This window comes from Equus caballus, chromosome 18 (genome assembly GCF_041296265.1).
Source record: "Equus caballus isolate H_3958 breed thoroughbred chromosome 18, TB-T2T, whole genome shotgun sequence".
NCBI lineage: Eukaryota > Metazoa > Chordata > Mammalia > Perissodactyla > Equidae > Equus > Equus caballus.
The window spans coordinates 69527254-69551713 of NC_091701.1; the positions used below are offsets into that span (position 1 = coordinate 69527254).

At 33.3% G+C, this 24460-nt stretch overlaps 1 long non-coding RNA gene across 9 annotated transcripts in view; it reads right to left on the minus strand.

The window, feature by feature from the left end:
* The window catches only part of LOC138918809 (uncharacterized), a 93705-nt gene that overhangs the window by 59970 nt on the left and 9275 nt on the right, over positions 1-24460 (minus strand). For 3 of the 9 annotated variants that reach the window (XR_011428581.1, XR_011428584.1, XR_011428582.1), the window contains exon 5: positions 16144-16239. The exons of the other annotated variants lie outside the window; for them this stretch is intronic. This is a non-coding gene — a long non-coding RNA (uncharacterized lncRNA). The remainder of the gene's footprint in view (positions 1-16143; positions 16240-24460) is intronic. 9 annotated transcript variants of the gene reach the window in all.

Genomic DNA, 24460 nt, shown 5'->3' on the forward strand with positions numbered 1-24460 from the left:
TATGTTTTAAAATGCACCTTGTAATTGCTGCCATTTCCTCCCAAAATATCTTTACCTACTAACTACGTTAATATTTGCAAGTTAAAAAGTTCACTTTTTATGAGTGTCAGCCACAGTTTTCGATGACCATTGGCAAAATAAATGCTTTTGTCTTAAAAAACAGTATTTTTCTGGAAAACCTTCTTATCTTGTAGCTTTTTATAAAATCCTGGCAACAAGGAGTGGAGGGAGCTGTCAAAATAGGGGTTAGAAAAGTTTAAATGTTAAGGTAAACGCTCAGAAGTGCAACTTAAAGTAGTGGTTTAGACACAGAACTTTGATTCCTCCAATTACTAGCTGTAGGAACGAGGGCAAGTTATTTATCTTTTCTCTGCCTTTGCATCCCCATCAATAAAATGCTAACTCCATAAATCCTTACAGGATATTATGAAATTACAGAAATTATTATTTATAAAGTGTTTAGAAGAACATAGGTAAAGGATATAAATGTGTTTGTTAAATAAATCTTTTATTATACAAGTCATTCCTACCCTAAATCAACCGGTTTAGGAAGATTGTCTCAAATGAGGAATATGGTACTCAAAATGTGTCATCCACATGAGTTTACTGATTCATCTTATAATATGTTATAACCCAGACTTGTATTTTAATTTATTTAAAACAGTTGTTGAAATTTAAATATGATAAAGCCATAATAAATATTTCAACAAGAAAATACTTTCTAAAGTAAAGACACATAAAATGGAGGAGTGCTATGTCTTTTTTGGAGGAAAGAATTCGGCACTGAAGTAGGATAACCGCTTTCTAAATGCTAAGTAGCCATGAGAAATTAGTAAATCATCTACTCTTCCTGGGCTTCTGTTAGTTCTCATGGAAAATAAGGGCATGACTAAATGATCTTTAAAAAGTTACCTTTCCTTAAAAAATTCTCTGAGCGCCTGGTGTAAGTGTATGCAGTTTGATAACTCTAAAATATCCTTCCTTTAGTCTATGTAATATTTCGATAAAGATATTTTTAATCTGATGGTTTATATCATAAGATATGTTTTGTTTCCTTGTAGAAGACTGGCCATATAATTCCTGAATCTGCCTTAATAAGTGAATACAAAAATATACAAAAACACATGTCCACACTTTAATCAATTATTTTATTGTGTTAGAAATGTATCTCTCTGATTAAAAAATATAAAGAAAATTTGGATAGAATAATAGGGAAGACTGAGAAGAGGGAGAGAATCGTATATCACATTCTGAGTTAAAACTGTATATTGAATGCATTTTTTTTCAACCACTATAGCAAATGAATAAAGTAAAAAGTTTGAATGAAGCCTAGTTGCCTGTGCCTGTTGACATCTCATACATATTCATTGAATTAAGTAGAGAAGAGGAGAAAACAATCCGCCATTGTATACAACTACAATAGAAAAACAGTGCTCTCAGACATGCAAATACTCTTTGCCTTTTCTTACTTTTATATCTTCGCTCAGTCCCTTTCTTTAAATTATTCAATACAAGTTTATTGAAGCTCTACTATACACTAGACAATGTACTTTCCTGAATATATTTTGCCACCAACTATCACCAAATAAATATATAAATCTGCCAAATAAATTTATAAATATATAAATTTGTATATAAATACATAAATATATAAATTTGTATGTAAATGCATAACTATATAAATTTATAAATAGTTTTGAAAATGCTCTGTAAATTATAAAAGGTACATAAAAATTGTACTATTACCAATGTGAATATTTTCCTCATTATCATTCTCATTCCATTGCTATTAACTATGATCTCTCTCATTTTGAAATTATAGCATCTTTAGAAATTCATTAGTTAAAAATTATTGTGACACAGAATGTATACTTTTTCATAGTTATTTAACATTTAATTTGTTAACATTTAATGTGTTACTGCACTTCTCAGCTGAAGTGCAGATTGTGCCAATGAAGAAAAAGTGCCTGCTTATGACACTATATGCTCAAAAGTATTTGGCATGTGTCTTGTAGTCATAATATATGCTAAATAAATCTCTATTTTACTTGCAACATAAACTGATTTTCTGATACATTATTTCATTTGAATTATGTTTTGACTACCTCCAACACACACACCTACACCCACACACACAGTTTTCCAAATAAAGAGAAATTAGTGTAGTGTCATGCATGTAGTGAATTTTAAATTTATGTTTGTTGAATTGTTAAGGGTATGGAAAGAGATTATAAAACTAAATTCATGACATTCTAGATTTTGGCCCTTGAATTATTATTACCTTCCATTATACTTTAAAGGAGATATTTTATTCTATGGGGTAAATTGATTAAGAGCATGGATTCAGGACAAGACTATCTGTATTAAAACCTGAGCTTTGCTGTGTACTTAACTATCTATGTTTTAGTCCAGCATCTTTAAGTGGGGATAATAACTTATCTCATGTTGCTAAGGGATTTAAAGAGTTAATATTTGTAAAGTATTTAAAACTGAGCCTGCAACTTATTAGGCACTCTATAAAAGTAAATTAAAACATAGATTTTAAATTCAGATATAAAGATATTTAAATCTATTTTTTCCACTTACCTATATTACCTAAGAATGATCAATTAATCTTTCTGACCCTCGTGTTCCTCTTCTGTCAAAGGGGAATCATATCTCTAAGTCTTAAGATTTCAAAAAAATATTAAATGAGGACTTCTGTATTGTATACTTTGAACTAGATAGTTTGGACCTTACCTTGAATTGTGGGACACAAGAAAATCTAGGTGACATATAAAATATTTACTCAAAGGCATCAGAGAATGGTCAAGAAAGTGAATAAGTAGCAAGCCATGAGAATGTAGAGTTAGGAATGTGAGCATAGCATATGGTCATTTTTTCCTTGGAGGAATCTGAAGATTTCAAAACACATCGGTTGAGAGTCTGAGATAAGGACCATAACTTTTGGCTGCCTCTCCAGGTACAGCAGCAATGATTGCATGTTGCTCCCCCTCAGATATGAGTAACCTGGAAGCAGAAAAGCACCTGCAGAAGCTGCAAACTAGCTTCAAAGGCTTTCAATCCCTGAAATGTTTCTCCTCTCTGGAAGAAAATAGTATCATTTTTGGTCTAAAATTATTTCTACATATATTACAAATACAGTGTCTGGCACATGATCAAAAATATCCAGGCTTATAAAAAGGTAAGAAAACGTGGAATAAAGCCAGGAAAAAACCAATTGAAATAGACCCATTGAAGAACTGTATATTGAAGTTATCAAATAGAGGATTTACAATAAATATCTTAATATATGTAACATGATAATAACTCAAACTGAGAATTTGAACAGAGAAGTGGGACCTATTAAAATGAACCAAGTGAAATTCTACAGTTGGTTATATGATAAAACTTTGAAATTGATGGATTTTTTAAAATTATATACAATTAAAGAGGTAATTAGAAAAGAATAAGAGACTCAAAAAGTTATCCAGATTTAACATTGGAAAACATAGAGTTAAACATAAAGGACCATAAGAAGCATAGAAGATATAATAACAAAGCCTTACGACTGTGTAAATGGAGTCCCAGAAGGAAAAGTATGAGAAAATGCATCTGAAAACATTTATTTATTTATTTATTTATTTATTTTTTTAAGATTTTATTTTTTCCTTTTTCTCCCCAAAGCCCCCCCGGTACATAGTTGTATATTCTTCGTTGTGGGTCCTTCTAGTTGTGATATGTGGGACGCCGCCTCAGCGTGGTTTGATGAGCAGTGTCATGTCCGCGCCCAGGATTAGAACCAACGAAACACTGGGCCGCCTGCAGCGGAGTGTGCGAACTTAACCACTCGGCCACGGGGTCAGCCCCTGAAAACATTTATTTTAAATAGATAGTAGCTGAGAACATTTCTAAATTAGTGAAAGGCATATTAGTCAGAGTTCTCCAGAGAAGTAGTACCAACAGGAGATGTGTTGATAGATAGGTAGGGAGAAAGAGAGAGAGAGAGATTTATTTTAAGGAATTGGCTCAAGTGATTAGAGAGGCTGAGAAGTCCCAAGATCTGCAGTCAGCAGACTGGAGACTCAGGAGAGGAGATGTGTAGTTCCAGTCTAAGCAAGGGTCTGAGAACCAGGAGAGTTGACGGTGTAAATTCCAGTGTGAAAGCCAGCAGGCTCAAGATCCAAGAAGGACTGAGGTTTCAGTCCAAGTCCAAAGGCTGGAAGACTGAAGTCCCCTCTAAGGGTAGTCACACAGGAGGGGTTCCTTCTTACTCAGCCTTCTTGTTCTATTCAGGTCTTCAATTAATTGGATGAGACCCACCCACTTTAGGGAGGGCAGTCTGCTTAACTCAGTCTACTGATTTAAATGTTAGTCTCATCCAGAAATACACTCACAGACACACCCAGCATAACGTTTGGGCACCCCATGGCCCATTCAAGCGGACACATAAAATTAACCTTTATAGACTTCAAGTCATGAATTAAAGAAGTCTGACAAACTGAAGAAGGATAAATAAAACGGTATCCAGAACTAGATACATTTTAGTAAAGTTGCTAAAAATCAAAGACAAAGAACATCTTAAAAGCAGGTGGACAAAAAAGACAGATTACATTCAAATAAACAACAAGATCGGTAGCTGTCTTATAAACAGAAACAGTAGAAATTGGAAGACAATAGAATGTTTTCAAATGACTGAAAGAAAATAATTACCAACTTAAAACTTTAACATTTGAAAAATGTTATTGAAGAATGACAGTTGGAACTCTGGGAAGATGATGGTAGTGTTGTCATAGTTTACCTGAATTTCCCCATAAAAACAGAGTAAACCATGTTGAAACATCAAAATTGATCAGATCTCTCTATGAACCCAAATATAAGAACTTATGGAGACAAAATGCCAACAGCTATGTTGTACATATATTTTTGTTGACTTTGAAAGCTGAATAACCCATACATTTCCTGCATATATGTTTGGAAATCTCTGATGGGCCATTGAGACTATCAGCAAAAGCCTGGAGGGTATTTGCCTGTTCTAATTTGAGGGTGAGTATGGGGAACCTGGGAAATTCTGAATGAACAGGAGTAGCTGGGTGTCTAGAACCTGACCTTTACAAACAAACAAACAAACAAAACAAAACAGAAAAAAAATCCTTTTCCAAATAGAGCATAAAGGGGAAAATGTGGGCAAAGAAAAGAGATAATATAGATAAAAAGTAGACAAGTGATCAGGGCAGGAAGCCCAGAGAGAGTATAAACCAGAATGAGAAATACTCAGATATTTGGTCAATGGAGGAACTGCAGATTCTAAAAAAAGAGACAAAAGAACACAGGGGAGAGAGTTTCCTCCCTGTTTCTCAATATACATTTATTTACACAAACATATTGAATATATATAATTTCTGAAAATGCATATCACACATTCAGAATTCTGAGTACATGATATATCAACTATTCAGTCTATTCAGAATATTTCCCTATATATGTCTTTTTGAAAACACACCTGTATACATACATATACATATGTGCATGCACACTCAGTAATAAATAAACTCGAAGGAACACAAGAACTTATAATATCTGCCTGAAAATGCTTTTTTTCTAAATAAAATTTATAAAAAGAGAAAAGATTTAAAAATCAAAAAAGAAGAAATTGAAAGTTTGAAGAGATTTCTTCTGATATACATATGCATACATATAACAGGAGTACATGAATATAAAATTTTAACAATAGAACAAGATAAATGCTAAAAAACTATTACTCGAGTAAAGTCTTTTGCCATTAAAATTTTTAAGAAGAGAGAGAAAAAAGAAAAGAAAAGTGGAGGCAGAGCTTTGAACCACAAATTGAGAGGTAATTCCAAAACCTTGAGAACATCAATCTAGAATAGCCAACACTTTGGACTTTAACAAAAAATGAAAATCCTCTGAGTATCATGAGAGAGGGGAGGAGATCAAGTTACAAGTTTCTATTTTGTTATAATAGAAAACAAAATGGGATTATTATCAGACTTTGTGACAGCAATGCTTTATACCAGAAGTCAAGGGAGTAACATAATTATGATATACAAAGACAGAAAATATGAGTCAAGGATTTTATATCCATTAAAGTGAGGCTCAAGTGCAAATGTCTCAATCAAACTCTTATAACACTCGAAATATGGATTCATTGTCCTTCTCAAGAAAACTATTAATAGAGCACACTCCATAGGATTAAAATAGCTAGAATGGCAACAAGATAAGTATTAATGGTGAGTATTAAATATAGACTTACATAGAGAACTAAGGCTAGACAATAATTATGAGTAGGAAAATACAGTATACAATGGCTATATGCCCCAATTAGATGCATTTCAACTGTCAAAAATGCAAAAGTATCTGTAAGTTTGAATTTGTGACAAAAAGTTTCAAAAATGAGGAAAGAATTTAGGGAATATATGGAAAATTCTATCATCTTACTCTTAACCTTACATGTATTAATTAGAAGTAAACAAATACTATTTCAAATTAGATGATAGCAAGGAGAGATGGGAGGAAAAATGTAGTCACTAGCTAATTTCGTATTGTTTATAGAAGACAATCTGAAGATAAGTTCAAGTAAAATGGAAATAAGGATAATATATAGGTAATAACGTAAATATTAATATTAGACCAAAAATAAACCCTCCTAAATACTAAAAGGCATAACTACAAAGAAAAGAAAGAGAGAAAAATTCATTTTACTGCATAGTAAAATATTCATCTACTTAGCTAGATGCTATTCTAAAATATGGACCAAAAAAATAAGGTTACTAAAACACTTGCTGTTGGAGAAGAAAAAGAATGGAGGACTTAGAAATAGAGGTTAGATGTTTATGAATAGCTCTTGTTTGCTGTATTTGACTTTCAAACTGAAAATGTTTTCTATAATTACAAGAGAAAATTTAAAAAATAATCTTTAAAAGTCAGAAGTGAAATTAAACAAATGAGCCTGTGTGTCCAGTTAGTGGCGTTAGCACAGTGTGAGGGGCTATTCAAGGTGGCTTTAAAACACAATAAATGGACTTCACATACCTGGTGAAAACTTTAAGAACAGAATTATTGAAAAAAATTTAAACTATTTACAGTAGTCATAACTTAGGATCCTGAGATAGTTGTGATAGTAATTTGGAGCAAATCAATGAGTAATTATGTTAGTGTCATTGAAATAATTGAAAATTGGCATTTTATCAGGATAGATTGGCTATCTGTGACTATCTATCTATTTAATCAATGAATTGAATTAACAACCATGTGGTTACAGGTCGTATTTTCTGTTTTTCCTCATTGAAAATAGCTAAAAACAACAACCAACAGACATAGATAATCCAATGTAGTCTCTAATACCATACCATTTCCTCCTAAATGAATCCAGGTTTTCTTGAAGAAATGACTGACTCCAGAGCTGCTAGGGAATGTACAAGATGAGGGTCATACTAGAAAGCAAACACTATCAATTACTACTAGATTCAGGTCAAATAGAGGGAACTTTATAGCCTCAAATGCTTACATCAACAAAGAAGAATACACTCAAATTAGTAATCTAATCTTTCATTTTAGGAAATAAAGAGAAACAAAAAAGTAATTTATAACTAAAGCAAACAGAAGGAAGAAAATATTAAAGATAAGAGCAGAATGAAAAAAAATTGACAAAAAAGAAAAATTAATAAAAACAAAAGCTAATTTTTCGGAAAAATTAATCAAATAAATGAAAAAATTCTAATAAGTGACTCAGGAAAAAAGAGAGAAGATATACATTACCAACATTGGATGTGAAAGACAGAACATCACTGAGGACGGGATGATGCGATTATTCTATATGGAACTGCGATTGTGGATACATGACTCAATGCATTTATCAAAATCCATAGAACTGTGCACCGCAAGGATTGTATTGCTGTATGTAAATTCTTAAAACAGAATATGGGGATGGGGAGAGGCTCAGATGAAATGCACATGTGAAAAAAAGAATCAGATTGTATTACAAATAAAATATATGACTACACTTAAGGGAAAGGGAAAGAGAGAAATTGACTTAAGTTGTTTGGAAAATAATACTTTGAGTTGATACAGTGAAGCTACAGGACACAAATAACTGTTCACATACATTGTACTTTAGGTGGTAAATTTGTTTCACACTGGATTATAGATTATAGCTCTATGGATTATAGAGGCCAGTGTGTGCATGGGTTAATATATGTACTCTGTCCCCTGAGAGGTATAGAAGCAGTGAGATGAGACCTCAATCATACTTCATTATTATATTTTTACATTTACAAGGTTGAAGTAAAGAAATATTCAGACAAAAGTAAAAAAAGTGTATAGAGAATTTCTCAACAAGACTCATAATAAAGACCCATTTAAGGGTTTTGTTTCAGCATAGGGAGATGTGATCCCAGATGGAAGGTCAGAAATGCAGGAGGCAATAGGAAATTATGAAAATGGTGAACATATATATATGAATTCAAATAAGATTTGACTATATTGATAGGGTGATAAAGAGAATTAAGAGGACTAAGGTCTTTGCATTTTCAAGGCATGCAAGAAGAAATGAAATTACCAATTAATATTAGGTTTAATAAGTCAAGGATGCATGTTATAAATCTCTAGGGTAATCACTAAAAGAATCTCAAACTGGTATGTAACAAACAAGCCAGTAAGGAATAAAATTGGAAAGATCAAATTCACAATCCAAATAAAGAAAAAGAAAGAGAATTTAAAAATGACATTGAGCAAGAAGGACAAATATGAAACAATTATTAAAAGTACACATTTAAATACAGAATATGAGATTTCATGTAAGTGAATTATGTTGAAATTAAAATGTAAAGATAAGAAGACTGAATAATAACCAACATTATATGCTGTATAAAAGACACACATTGAAAATGGAACTATATAGATAAATATTTTGTATATATATATATAAAAGTTCAAAGGAACTAGACATAAAAATATATAATATACAAATATAACTAAGAGAGAAATGGAGTAATTCTATTACTATCAGACAAAGTAAATGTTAAGATAAATATATTATTAGAGGTAAGGGGAGACATTCTAAATGATTAAAAGTTTGATTAACCAGGAAGGTAGAATAAGTCTAAATTTGTATGCACTTAATAACAGTCTCAAATGCATAAAGCAAAAATTGAGAAAAGACTACATAATAAATAAATCCCCAATGATTGAAGAACATTTTAAAATATCATTTTAAATGAATAAGAAAATGAAAATGTTAATTTTCTTACAAAACTAAACATAATGAATGTACACAGACTACTGTATCTAAGTGTGGAAGAATATAGTTTTTCAAGCTGATACAGAACATTTACAAAAATTGACCAGATGCTTGACATGAAGCAAATCTCAACAAAATTCGAAGGATTAAAACCATATATATATATATATTCTTTTTTTACTATTGAAAATTCATATAGTCTACAAATTTAAAAAAAAATAAAATTTTTATATGATTTTAAATTAAGAAATGATCTTAAACAACCTATGAGTCAAAGACTAACAACAAACTATCTGGAAGAGAAATTAGGGGAAAAATGCCATTTATGATAACATCAAAAACAATAAAATACTTAGGAATAAAATTAACCAAGGAGGTGAAGACCTGTACACTGAAAACTATATGACACTGATGAAACAGGTGACACAAATAAATAGAAAGACATCTTGTGTTTTTGGATTAGGAGAATTAATATAGTAAACATGTTAGTAATACCCAAAGTGATCTACGGGTTTAATACAATCCCTATCAAAATTCGAATAGTATTTTTTTTCAGAAATAGAAAAAAGCATCCTAAAATCTGTATGGAAACACAAAAGACCCCAAATGGCCAAAGCAATCTTGAGAAAGAACGAAGCTGAAGGCATTACACTTCCTACTTTCAAGCTATATTATAAAGCTAAAGTAATCGAAACAGTATGGTATTGGCATAAAAACAGTCACATAGAACAAAGGATCAGAATAGAGAACCCAGTTATAAAGCCATACATATAAAGTCAGCTAATTTTTGACAATGGCACCAAGAACACATAATGGGGAAAGGATTGTCTCTTCAATAGATGGTGTTGGGAAAACAGGATATTCACATGCAAAAGAATGAAACTGGACCCCTATCTTATACCTTATGATCTCACTCATAAGTAGAAGATAAGAACAACGACAAACAAATGCATAGCAACAGAGATTGGATTGGTGGTTATCACAGGGGAAGAGGGAGAGTGCAAAAGGGGGGATTAAGCACACGTGTGATGATGGACTATAATTAGTTTATGGGTGGTGAACATGATATAATCTACACAGAATTTGAAATATATTATGATGTACATCTGAAAGCTATATAATGTTATAATCCAATCTTACTGCAATAAAAAAAAGAAATCAAAACAAAACAAAATTTAACTGAAAATGGATTCAAGACTCATACATAAGACTTAATACAGAAAAATTCCTAGAAGAATACTAGGAAAATGATCCTTGACATTGGTCTTTGCAATGATTTCTGGGATAACACATTGAAAACACAGGTAATAAAAGCTAAAACAAAAAAGTGGGACTACATCAAACTAAAAAGCTCTGCACAGCAAAGGAAGTAATCAACAAAATAAAAAGGCAAATTATGAATTGGGAGAAAATATTTGCACACCATATATCTGATAAGAGGTTAATACCCAAAATGTATAAAGAACACATACAACTCAATAGCAAAAACCCAAATAACCCTGTTAAAAAATGGTCAAAGGATCAAACAGACATTTTTCCAAAGACTTTCAAATGGCCAATAGATACATGAAAAGACACTCAACACCACTAATCATCAGGGAAATGCAAATCAAAACCACAATGAGATATCACCTCACACCTGCTAGGATGATGCTTATTAACAAGACAAGAGATAACAAATGTTGGCAAGGATGTGGAGAAATGTGAACCCCTATTTACTGTTGGTGGGAATGTAAATTGGTACAGTCAGTATGGAAAACTATATGGAAGTTCCTCAAAAAATTAAAAGAGAACTGCCATATGATCCAGCAACTCCTCTCCTGAGTATATATTCGAAGGAAATGACATTGGTATCTCAAAGAGATATCTGCACACCCATATTCATCGCAACATTATTCATCATTGTCAAGATACGGAAACAATGTAAATGTCCTTCAACATATGAATGGATATAGAAAATGTGGTACAAATATGCAATGGAATATTATTCAGCCATAAAAAAGAAGAATATCCTGCCATTTGCAATGTATACCATGAATAAACCTGGAGGACATTATGCTAAGTGAAACAAACCAGACAGAGAATGACAAATACTGTATGGTATCACTTATATGTGGCATCTAAAAACAATAATTACAGAAAAAGCCAATTTCATAGAAACAGAGGATACAATGATGGTTGCCAGGAGCTGGATGGAGGGGGAAATGAAGACATGTAGGTCAAAAGGTATAAACTTTCAGTTATAAGGAGTTCTGAGAATCTGGCGTACAGCATGGTGACTATAGTTGATAATACAATATTGTATACCTGAAAGCTGCTGAGAATAGATTTTAAGCATTTGGACCACACACAAAGAAAAAGAGGTAACTCTGTGACTTGATAGATGCGTTAATTATCTTGATCTTGGTAATCATCCCAGATTGTATAAGTATATCAAATCATCACTTTGTACACTTTTAATATATACAATTATATTTGTCAATTATTCCTCAGTAAAGTTGGGAAAAATAAAATAAATGAATTTGAGGTATAAAATAGACCTAAATGTCAAGGCTAAAGGTATAAAGGCTTAGAGAATATCTCTATAACCTACATTTGTAGACTATTTATTGAGAGTACACGCAAATCATCAAACATAAAAGGAAATGTAGATTATTTGGACTTAATCAAAATTAAGAATAACACAAAATTTCTCATCATAAATATATACCATTAAAAAAATGAAAGGACAAGCCCCAGGTAGAGAGAAAATTATCAGTATATATAATTATGAAAGGACTTCACTTTAAAATATATGAAGTGCACCTACAAATCAATCATAAAGAGAAAAACAACTCAACTTTTAAAATGATTAAAGACTTGGACAGTTCACAAAAGAAGATATAAAAATGGCCAATAAGCACATGGAAGGTGCTCAACATCATTATTAGGAGATTGCAATTAAAATCAACAAAAGATATGACTTCATATCCACTAGAATGTCTAGGATTAAAAAGGGACAGCAAATGTTGGCAAAGACGTGGAGGAACTACAACTCTCATATATCGCAAGAGGGACTGTAAAATGATGCCATCACTTAGAAAACATTTTAGTTTCTTGTACAGTCAAACATATATACTGCATGACCCAGCATTTCTATTCACAGGTACTTCTCAAGAGAAAAAAATCAACCAAATAACAAAGCGTCTGTCCACAAAAAGACTTGCAACTCAATATTCATAGCAACATTAACTGAGTAGTCCCAGAGTGAAACATGCAAAATATCTATCAAGAGATGAAGAGGTTGACAAATTGTGGTGTATTCATAGAATGGAATACTACTCAGTGATAAAAAAAAAAAGAACAAGCTACCAATACACATAACAAGATAGATAATCTCAAAAATATAATGTTGAGCAAAAGAAGCCAGACACAAAAAAATACATATTGTAAAATCCCATCTGGCATACAAGTAGAGGCAAAATTAATCTATGCTTATAGAAATTAGAATAGTGGTTGTCTAAAGGACAGAAAGCTGGTGGTTGACCAAAAGTGGGGAATTTAAAACTTTCTTAGGTGCTAAAAATGTGCTATATCTTGATTGGGACATTAGTTTCATTGTTGTGTACCTGGATTAAAATTCATCAGATCATACACTTAATATCTGAGCATTTCACTCAATATGAATTATTCTTTTTTCATTAAATAAATTAGACAATCATTGTACTTAATCACAGTAACAATGTAAAGGAGAGACATCATATGGTTAGAAGGAAAAAATCTCAATGACTGAAGAGAAAATCTTATTCAAATTTAGTATCAATTGTGATAAACAACTATTAGTATATTAGGACTAGAGTGTCATTTCTTTGATCTAATGAGGATGTTGACAATAAGCATAATACTTAATGGTGAAGTTTGGAAAAGTTTCCCTCTGAGTTCAAGAATGAGAAACCATTTCTATTTTATATTGCACTATAATGTTCTAGCTAGTATAATGTGACAAAGAAAAAAAATGAAGAAATGTATAAAAAATGAAGAGCAAGGAATAAATTTGATTGCAGATGATCGTTCCTGTAAAAAATAGAAAAAGCTATCCCCAGATGAGTTTTTTAGAATCAATACATCAGTTCAGCATGTTGCTGGGCAGAGTGTCAATATAAAAAGTTAGTTATATTTTTACATAGTAGCCACAAATATTTTGAAAACAAAATTTAAAATGTCATTTAAATAGTATCTAAATACCAAATACTAGAAATAAGTATAACAAAGGTTTACATATTTTATCCATAAACTCATGGATGAGTACTGAGAGGAACTGAATAAGAACTAGATAAATAAAAGAATATGCAATATTCATGTTTTGACAGACTGGATATTGTTTAGAGATGCTTTTATCCCAAGTTATCCTTTATATTTAGTGCAATTCAAAATATGTGTGTGTGGTATGATATTTGATTCTAAACAGTATATGAAATTCAACATGCCAAGAATGGACACTCTTGATGAAGAACAAAATGAGAACCCTGGCTCTACTACATATCAAAATTTATTATAAAGTGACAGTCATTATGACAGAATGGATTTGGCCAAGGTTAAATCACATAACCAATAGGAAGCAGTGGTTCTTAACTGGGGCAATTTTGACCCATTGGGAAATATTTCACAATGTGTGGAAACATTTTGAATGTCTGGAGGGGAGGGAGAGTGGGTAGATCTGCTGGGATCTAGTGGTAAAAGTCAGAGATGCTGCTAAACACCCTAAAGTTCACAGACAGTTCCCCCCGCATGCAAAGAATTGTCCAGTCCACCGATGGTAATAGCACTGCTTTTGAGAAACGTGGAACAAAGTATGCGGACGGAGAACCATGCATATTAGGATTATTAGCTAATGTGAAAGGTGGAAATGAAGAACGCTAAAAAAAAAAAAAGATGTTTCCAGTAAATGGTATTAGGACAACTGGAAATCCAAATTGATGAAAACTTGACCCTGACTCATACATTATGCCACAGTTAAATCAAGATGATGTGTAAAAACGAAATGTGAAATAATAGAGATTTTAGAAAATAAATTATGAGGGAATCTTTATAAACTTGGGACAGAGACAGACTTCATATACAGGATACAAAAATCCTAATTATAGATGAAAAGACTATAAATGACTACATGAAAAGTAGGAAATTCTGTTCATCAAACAATATGGCTTGTTGAAAAGTAAATTGACACCATCACTCTGAAGGAAGAAGGAAGAGGAGAAATGCTGGGGGCAGAGGGACATCAAGTGCAAATGATCTGGTGTGGGAGCATGCTTGATAGATTTGAATTAACAATAAAAAGGCTGGTTGAGGGGCCCGCCAAGTGGCAGAGTGGTTAAGTTCCCATGTTCTGCTTGGGCAGCCCAGGGTTCACCAGTTCAGATCCTGTGCAGGGACCTATGCACCACTCATCAAGCCATGCTGTGGCAGCATCCCACATAGAAGAGCTAGAAAGACATACAACTAGGATATACAACTGTGTACTGCGGCTTTGGGGAGAAAAAATAAAAGAGGAAGGTTGGCAACAGCTGTTAGCTCAAGGCTAATCTTCCTCACCAAACCACCCCCAAAAAACAGAAAAAAAAAGGCCGGTTGAGGCAGATTTATGAGGAGAGTAGTAGGAGTAATAGAAAATGAGATTAGAAAATTTACAATGAGCCAGCTCAAGAAAGCCAAGTTTCGGACATTTTGTAAGGATTTTATTCTGAAAGAGGAGGACTGAGACTTTACCATGGATTTAGCATCCTGTGGGTCATTGAAACATCAGAGAAGTTTCAGCACAGTGGTGCTGGGGGTGGTGTCTACTTGTGTAGGGGAGGGGAGAGTAGGGATGTCACAAAAACCTATTGGAGGTTCAAAGAGGAATGTAAGAAATTAAGACAGTGACTACTGATGACTCTTCTAAGAACTTTTCCTATGAGAGTAGTAGATAAATATGGTCCTAGCTCAAGGGGATGAGAGAAAGGAATTTTTCCTAATAATAATAATAATAATAATAATGATAATAAAGCCAATCAGCATGGTTTTGGTTTTCTCTGTCCACATTCAGCTGCAAGAGTAAATAAGCTGGTGAAGTAGTTAGAATTGATAATGATTTTCATTTAGAAAAGTACTTATAATGACCCAAGAAAGGTGCAGGGTATTTCAAGGTATATGTAAAAGAAGGGCACATATTCTTTAAGAGATGTTGAAAAAGTGGTCAGTGGATTATGGGTCCAGGTGGGGTTGAAATATTCTTGATGTGGAAGTAATGGATGATATCAGCTGAAAAGAAAAGAAATGGTGGTTTTGAGATGCTTGCAATTGAGATTTCAGTGATGTCACAGTTATTAGTAATGACAAAATATTTTGTATGACAATGCAGAATGGACATATGTGATATATGTGAAGGCAAGATCATTGCAAGAGAGGAACAATTACTCACTATCATTTCATGTTAGCATAATTTATGAATATACTGAAATGACTAAAACTGATGACAGGAGTGGTGTTGAGTCAGTAACAATGTCAGGAACTAAAGTCTTCAAATAATTTAAAATGGATAACAGACCTAAAGTAAAACCCCAGACTAGGGGCCGGCTCCGTGGCCGAGTGGTTAAGTTCGTACACTCCACGCGGCGGCCCAGGGTTCGGATCCTGGGCACGGACATGGCACTGCTTGTCAGGCCACGTTGAGGCGGCGTCCCACATCCCACAACTAGAAGGATGTGCAACTAAGATATACAACTGTGTACGGGGGGGTTTGGGGAGATAAAAGCAGAAACAAAAGAAAGGATTGGCAACAGTTGTTAGCCCAGGTGCCAATCTTTAAAAAAAAAAGAAAGAAAAAAGAAAAAAAACCCCAGACTACAAAACTCCTAGAAGATAACATAGGAGAAAAACTAGATGACCTTGGGTATGGCAATGACTTTTTAGATATGACACCAAAGGCACCATCCATGAAATAATTGATGAACTGGACTTCATGAAAATTAAAAACTTCTGTTCTGCAAAAGACAATAGAAAAAAAATGAGAAGACAAGTACAGATTGGGAGAAAATATTTGCAAAAGATACATCTGATAAAAGACTGTATTCCAAAATATACAAAGAATATTCAAAATTCAGTAAACTAGGAATAGAGGCGAATCTTTCAACTTGACAAAGACTATTTCATGTACACTCTTGCTTTCACTATATTTAACACTAATTCTTTTTCAGAAGTACAACTTCACTGGTAAACTTAAAAAGCTGAGAGTGGCTACTATCTACTCTCTCGATCTTACATGAATTAAACCATAAAGGAGTAGTAACACAAATGGCAGTTTCACATAGAATAAATCTTGAAGCTAAAGAAAGCATGAATAAGAGATATGGAATTTACTTAGAAGGCTAAGGTGATTAAGGTTAATGCCCTCTGCGTGCATTAATAGCTCAATCCAGTAACCTGTGTTTGAGTACACAGTAATGTAATGAATCAATCAGATCCTACATTTCAGCTCAGCTGCTGGAAGGATAATAATAAAATTTGTGAAACAGAATTGTTCTATTGATCTCTCCTAAATCTAATCTCCCTTGTACTATCAACCCACCACTAGGTCTCTACCCCTGCAGGACTCTTGCCCTAAAGCAATGACAGCTTGGGTTGCTGTTATGTCAAGAATATTCTCATAAAGCCCTGTCTTCCATTATCCAAATACAGTCATCAAAAACATGAGAGCAAGCACTTCTCATGAATTTGAACCATTCTATAAGAATAACATAAGTGAATGCACACACAAACACATACACACGTGTACAAACATACACATCTTTCCTAGTCTAGGCTTATTAAGCGGAAAAAAGATTGGAGGCTGAATCAGATAAGAAAAAACTCTTAATTCCTCCTCTGTCTATCAATCAAATTAGAATAACAAGAGTCAGAACATGGAAACGCAGGTGCTTTCTTACTTTCTAGTCAGAAAAATAGCTGTATTCAAGACATTGATTATCATTTTTAAAAGGAAGCAGAAGCTCATTCCAGTGACAGTATGACCTTCAATAATGTCCCAACTCCTGCTGCCTCTAAAATGGCTTTTATGTTTCAAGGCGATCTTTTCTTTCTTCAGCCAAGATTTAAAAATGCAGAAGTGAGGTCAGGTGTCTTGTAGAAAGATAGATTCAGGGAAGACAGATCCAAGGAGAAATAATAATTCCCATTAGAAACTTTGATGAGTAAAAACTAAGCAAATTATTTGCATGGTAAATCAATGGGGAAATATAATTTCTGCATTCTTTTTAATAAAAGGAACTAGTAATCTAAATTAGTGGAAAGTAAAGCTGTTATTTAATTATATATGTATATAAAATTTATAATACATATAGATGTAAATTAACAATGTGGTATATTCCTCATTGAAAATCACCTACCATTTTAATCAGGCTTGGAAAACATCCAGTATTTTGATAGAATGAAATAAGAAGAATCTTAAAGATGATATTAGCATTCCTGAAATTTGTGAAATCTAAAAACCTTTTTTTACCTCTTTTGTGTCTAGCTATAAAAGGTGCAATAAATATGTTGAAAAGGGGCTAATGACATTCAGGCATTTAATCGCATCATTTTAAAGACTTTTATGAACTACAATTAGATAATTACTGCTAATTAGTATGTTAGGATAGCAGAATTATTAGAGTGTAGAAGAGAGTTAGCAATATGTTGAATGTATGGCATTCATCCAGGGATCAGTGGGGCTGACATTTTCTTTGCTCTTTTTTGTTAACATTGAATGAAGAACCACTCTTAGTCTTTATTAACCCCAAATGTGATTTTGCTTACAATTTTTACTGGTTTGTTTTTACACTATCCATCTGTGTGTCTTTGACGTATTGTTCTTTTCTATAGCTCAAGGGAGTTTAACATATTATTCACAGGGAACTGAAATCTCAAACCAAAATTACAAACTGAACTGTGAGGAATTTGTACATTTTGAAAGTTCTACTTTACTCTTAAATGTTGAATCTATTTTTAACTTCTTATAAGAAAATAATGCTTAAAATCACAAATCCTTTCTAAACATATGACCATTACATTGATGCTGTCAGTATCTCAAATATAAAGGCAGCCTGGTTTATGTGTCAAAGGTAGAATGAAGATAAATAGGTCTATCCAGATATAGCAATGGACAAAAGGTTAAAGATGAAGAAAGATCTATACGAGTAACATTAAATTGTTAAAAAAGGAAATTAAAATCTCAAGCAGTCTGTCCTACATTCTTTTTAATATACAATGCTAGTTATATTATTTAAAAGAAGGAGCTAAATAATAAAATGAATAAATTCTTATGGGCTCTGACTTACAGTTACATGCCTACAATATTGCTTTAAGAACAGCAAAATAAATATGAATGTGTCCAATATATTGAATAAGATATTCAAAGACATTCACTTTCTCATAGATGAACCATATGAAGCAAGCTAGTCCCTAAAGGCAATATTAAGAATTGCTAGATGTTATCTGCCATGTGAACTACAATATTAAACATCAGAATTTCTCTGGAAATCCTGATTCCCCCTACATACCACACACACATACTCACACACACACTTTTTTCAGAACTAATAGACTAGGATTCTGAGATAATTTTTGCGTGTCGCTCAATACTCAAAAGCAATTCTCTATTCCCATGTTAAAAGACTAATCTTAGGCCAACATTAACATTACTACTTTATGCTCTAAAATGTCAGGCATGTTCTGCTTCAGAATTATCCTAATAGATCTTTCTTCCTGGCTATTTTCCCATAGCTACTAACACCAATAGAATGTGGTGCCTAAAAGCATGGTGATAAGCCTTAAGAAATTATCACATACCATCTTCCTTTCATTCATTCATACAATAAATGATGCACATCTATACGATTAATTTCGCCATAGGTCATTAAGATAACAGCAAAAAAAAAAAAGTGATCTACCCGCTGAATCTAAATATGTCACATAGCTGTTGCATTCAAATTATTCCTCCTTTCTGGATCTGTGTCCATTTGTCTAGATGAACAATGGTTCTCTCTCCTTGGCCGTGTATTGCCTATGGAGGCTTTTTTTTTTTAATGACAAGTGTTAGGAGCTTACTTCACTAAATGAAGAACTCCCTGGACTGAGGCCTAGATTTCTATATTTTAAAAAAATTCCACAGGTGTTTGTCTTCTTTTTTAATCCAGAAAAGCTTATTTTATTTTTGCTAAATTTTAGTTTATTTTTGTTACAACATTGGGAGCAAGAAAAAAGGAAGAATTTGTAAAGTAAAGATCCCATCAGAATTTCTTCCAGTTTCCAGCTCCATAGATTACAAATCTTAACAGTTTATCATGCCTCTTTCTGGACTGTTTCTATACATTCACAGAGTAAAAGATGGACCCATGTGTCTGAACATACATATGCATAAATGTGCACATATAAAAATATGCACACACAATTACATATATGTATATGTGTATATATATATATATATACACATACCATTAATGCACAGACTTTTAAAAACAAATATAGGATTATATTAGTCATATACATTGTTTCTCTTTCTCTTCAATATCCTCATATCTTTATCTCTTCTTTTTTCCTTTCCCTAAGAGTATAAATATGTTTAGGTCTCCCCTGCACCATAGTGAGTAAATTAATAAATGAGAATCTCCTCATTTCCTTCCAGGTACCATCCTATATCCTTTCCTTCTTAACTGAGTTCCTTGAAAGAGTAGTGCAAACTCCTGATCTTCATTCCCCAACAACAATCACTTCTCTTCTCATGGCAGTATGCCTTGATAACATCCCTCCACAGAAACTGCTCTTGAAAAAGACACTGATGGTCTCTTTATGGACAAATCCAATAAACGCTTTTTGTTTTTTTATCTGGTTATAAAGGCCTATTGCCTTATGAATGGCTTTTTGTGTCTTAGTGTTTTGTTTTTTTGCTTCTTTTTCTTCCTTGACATTCTTTCCTCACTATTATTTATTCTTAGCCTCTTTCTTGAGTTTCCCCTTTTGCTCCAATAAACTTCAGTGTCTTCCATATATCTTAAACTGTTTCTTCGCTATATATGCTCCCCTTGAGTGATCTCACTCCCTCTCAGGGGTTAAACTATCATTATGCTAATTGACCCAGTCCTAACTTTCTAAGTCTGGTTTATTCTGGAGCTAAAGATGGTGCATCCAACTGCCCATTACTCGTGTGTCCTATGGATTCTTCAAGTCTGTCCTACCTCCTACCCAGCTCACCAGCTCTTTCTGTGCCCCTCTGCCCCCCTCCTCTACCCTGTGGCTGTTTTGTATTCCATATTGTTAGCAGTTAATAGCATTACCAAATCAATGAGTTAGAAACCTGGAAGTTATCCCAAAGTCTTACCCTTTCCAATCAATTGCTAGTTCTTGACAATTTTACTTCCTATATATTTTTTCAAATACTTTACTCCTTTATACTACCATCAAAACAAACTTTGAGGAGCCAGCCCAGTGGCATGGGAGTTAAGTTCGCACGTTCTGCTTCAGCAGCCCGGGGTTCCCTGGTTCGGATCCCAGGTGTGGACATGGCACTGCTTGGCAAGCCATGCTGTGGCAGGCATCCCACATATAAAGTAGAGGAAGATGAGCACGAATGTTAGCTCAGGGCCAATCTACCTCAGTAAAAAGAGGAGGATTGACAGCAGATGTTAGCTCAGGGCTAATCTTCCTCAAAATAAACAAATAAACTGAGTTTTCAAGAAAAAATAAAGAGGCCATTTCTAACCACAAGAAGAGTTGTAGGTAGCATTTGAATCTGATCATGAAATAAGCATTGAGGGAGAAATAAATATGAAGACAGTCTTAAAAGGTTGAGGGATCCAGTCTGACAAGGGAATAGATGTAGAGAGGGAAGAAGTACAAGTCATCACTAATAGGGCAGTTTGAGGCCAAACAGAGGTTTATGAATGTCAAGCTGTGGCATTTGGTTTTTTTTCAGGATATGGCAGTCTTCTATGAAGGAGTATTAATACAAGAGTGACAGGATTAGAGCTATGTTTTAGGGTAATTAATCTGACCACATGCATTGTTTGGATTGGAGGGCAAAAACAATCTGGAGGTGGAAAAACCAGGTAGGAGACTTTTGAATAAAAATATAAGAAATAATAAAGATGTAATTCCCTTTGATGCCAAAGGGAATCAAGAGAAAAGTAACATATTGAAGGACTTTGTTACGCTTCTAATTTAAGCTGAAGAGGACTTTAACCAAGAGTAAAATGCCAGTTCCTTTGGTTAATTATTTAGACATTTTCCTCATTAGGTAGAATTGCTTCAAAATAAGGAAAGATTATGTAAAACAATAAAATTTACATCTTCCAGAGAACATCGATTCACTCATTCTGCCTAATCCTTTATTTGTTTAACAAACGTATGTGAAAGAAAACAGAGAAGTTTCAGATGCATTAGGAAAACAAATGGAGGTGTCAGCTCTCTGTGTGCACCATTACACGCTCACCTAGAGTGGACAGTGAACAAACTGACATCGATCACCTGTGTTTGCTGTGTGAGATACACCTGAAGTGTCCACACACATTGGTTTCATTGCTGTAAATGCTGTTTAATAAAATTATTACTTCACTTGCCACACCTGCTATGTTCTGACAATAAATAGGGCTATCTACTTAGTAAAATCAATGAAGATGGCAGGCTTAGCAGATGTTTAGGGGCACAGACACAAACATTATCGTGAGTGAAGTCAAGAATGAATTCTAACACCAATTTATCATTTTACTCATTTAATTGTTTCTTCTTGATCTGTCTTGTAATTAAAGGGCCGGAGTACAATGGTTTGACTCCAGAGAGGCTTCTAAAGTTTGACACTTTGGTAAGGGCATTTTGTAGAGTGTCTGATTCACAATCACCCTTTCTTGTACTTCAGCTTTAGGAAATTTGTAATCCAAAAAGCCTCAGGAAAGAGTTTTTGGGTTGATTTATTTTGAAACAGATTATCTCCATAAAAATGTCTCCACATTAGATTTTAGAGTGTCCAGAACAATAATTAAGCCTAGCTCTTTGTGTTTCTGTAACCGTTGACAGACCCTTCCATCATCTTAGAGAGAAAAGGCTAGAATTTGTTGTTTTGCTGAGACAGAAAAAGGTCTTTAAAGTGTGGTAGAATTTCCTACTATTTCCTTACTCATAATTCTATGACCAACTATGGACACCGAGAATTGATCATTTCGCTTATGTCCAGAAATGAACAAATAAAAGCACACTGATGCCTTTAATTATGTCACGAAATATCATCTAGTAAGAAGGGCATGGGATTCTGAATTAGATAATCAAAATTCAATCCAGGTTCTGCCGTTTACTGGTTATATTATCTCGGCAGGTGGCCTAATGTCTCTGAATCTTATTTTCCTCATGTATAAAAAATTTGTAGAGTGCTGTGTGAATTAAATAAGTAGTGCACAGTGCATGGCTTGGCCTACTTCTAAAACATGTGATTCAAGAGTTTAGTGTTTAGCAAATAATTGATCACGTTCACTTAATAATATTTTAGGGCACTAATAATTTTGAGGAATTTAGCAAAAATTATACATTTTATTGTTTAACAAATATCTATTGAGTTTCTGCTCTGTGTGATGCACTTTTTTAGGCACTAAGGATAAAGAGATGAATAATATAAATTCCCAGCTCTTGTAGAGCTTATGTTCCGGTAGATATAAACCAACAGTAAGGTAATATAATAACAAATATATAATATTTCAGGTGAATGTGTTTTATGAAGAAAGGTTAAGTCGGTTAAAGAGAAAGAGGACACATAAACTGGAGCCAAGTATTATTTTAGATAGAGTTGTTGAGGAAAGAAATCAGATTAGGGAAAATTTAAGCAAAGACCCGAGTGAGGCAAGCATTGAGATTATTGGAGTTCATTCCCCAACAAAGAAAATGAGCATAAAAACAGCCCTGGGGTGGGAAAAGCCTTGGCACATTCATCCCAACTGGAATTCTATTAGGGACTATTTTGCCCCCAACAGGTTTTAAAGGTGTTAATTAAAAAGCAAGTATATGTGGCATTGAGGCCAGAAAAATATTAAGGATGTAATCATGTAGAAATTATCTATATAAGGGGCAGAAGCACATGGTGAAAAGTCTATACACATCCACATGCAGTGTATTTAAGTTCAATGATAAGTAAAGTTCACTGGTGCACCCTTAAGGATTTACATGATGGAGCAGTAAAGAATCTTACAGGTGATGTTGAAGGAATTATTAACCTTGAAACTGTAATCAATTCAATTATGGAATATGCATTTAAAATTAATCTGTTTTGAATATCTTCAACTTTTTTTTATATACCACTTCCTCACTGATATCTGGTATATTTACCTTTTATGTTTGTTTATTTGTTGTGTATGTTTGCATTTTCTTTTGGTTATTGTTGGTTTTTTTTTTAAGTAATGGAGACTTACAAGATGAAACTGACAAGCATGTATGTACATATGGAATTTGTTAGCACGAGAGCGACACGGTCCTTGACTCCCAGATTTTAAAAGCTTCTATTTCAATCTTTTGTGTGTGTGTGAATAATTCCTTTTTATAGAGGATATTACTTCTGATCACATTTAACCTTAATTTGTGGATTTTTATGTGATGTACATAAAACACTAGAATTAGGCCCTACTCAGTTAATACACAGTGAGTGTCTAACATCTTTTTTTTTCTCTTTCAAATACAAGCTCTCCCTCTTGTTTTGAAAACAAATTAATCACATTTCTTCATTCTATAGGAATTAGGCTGATAGAAATAGTGCTTTCATTTTTGTGTTTTCAAAACCTATATAGTATCCTGTGTACCTTCCAAATTTGAGGTTTTATGGTAGACATCATAATCTATTCCAGGGAGATACAATATGATTTTGTGGAAAGAAGTCTTGTCTAAAATCAGGAACTTGATTTGTATTCTTACATTTGCTGCTAACTAACTTGGTTATCTTGGGCAAGTAATAAATTTCTGGGCTTCAGTTTTCTCACCTGGAATATGAAATGATTGAATTAGTTTCTGGAGTATTTCTATACCTAACCATCTCGATTGTATAGTAGTCATAGTTATTAAATGCTATATGGAATTCCACTGGTCTAACCATTACTTGTTTGAAATACTTTCAGAAACCCAAGCATAACATTGAACATCGTTTATATCTTGACATTTTCAGTGTCATACCCAGAGTGGGCTATCAAAAAGTGTGAATAT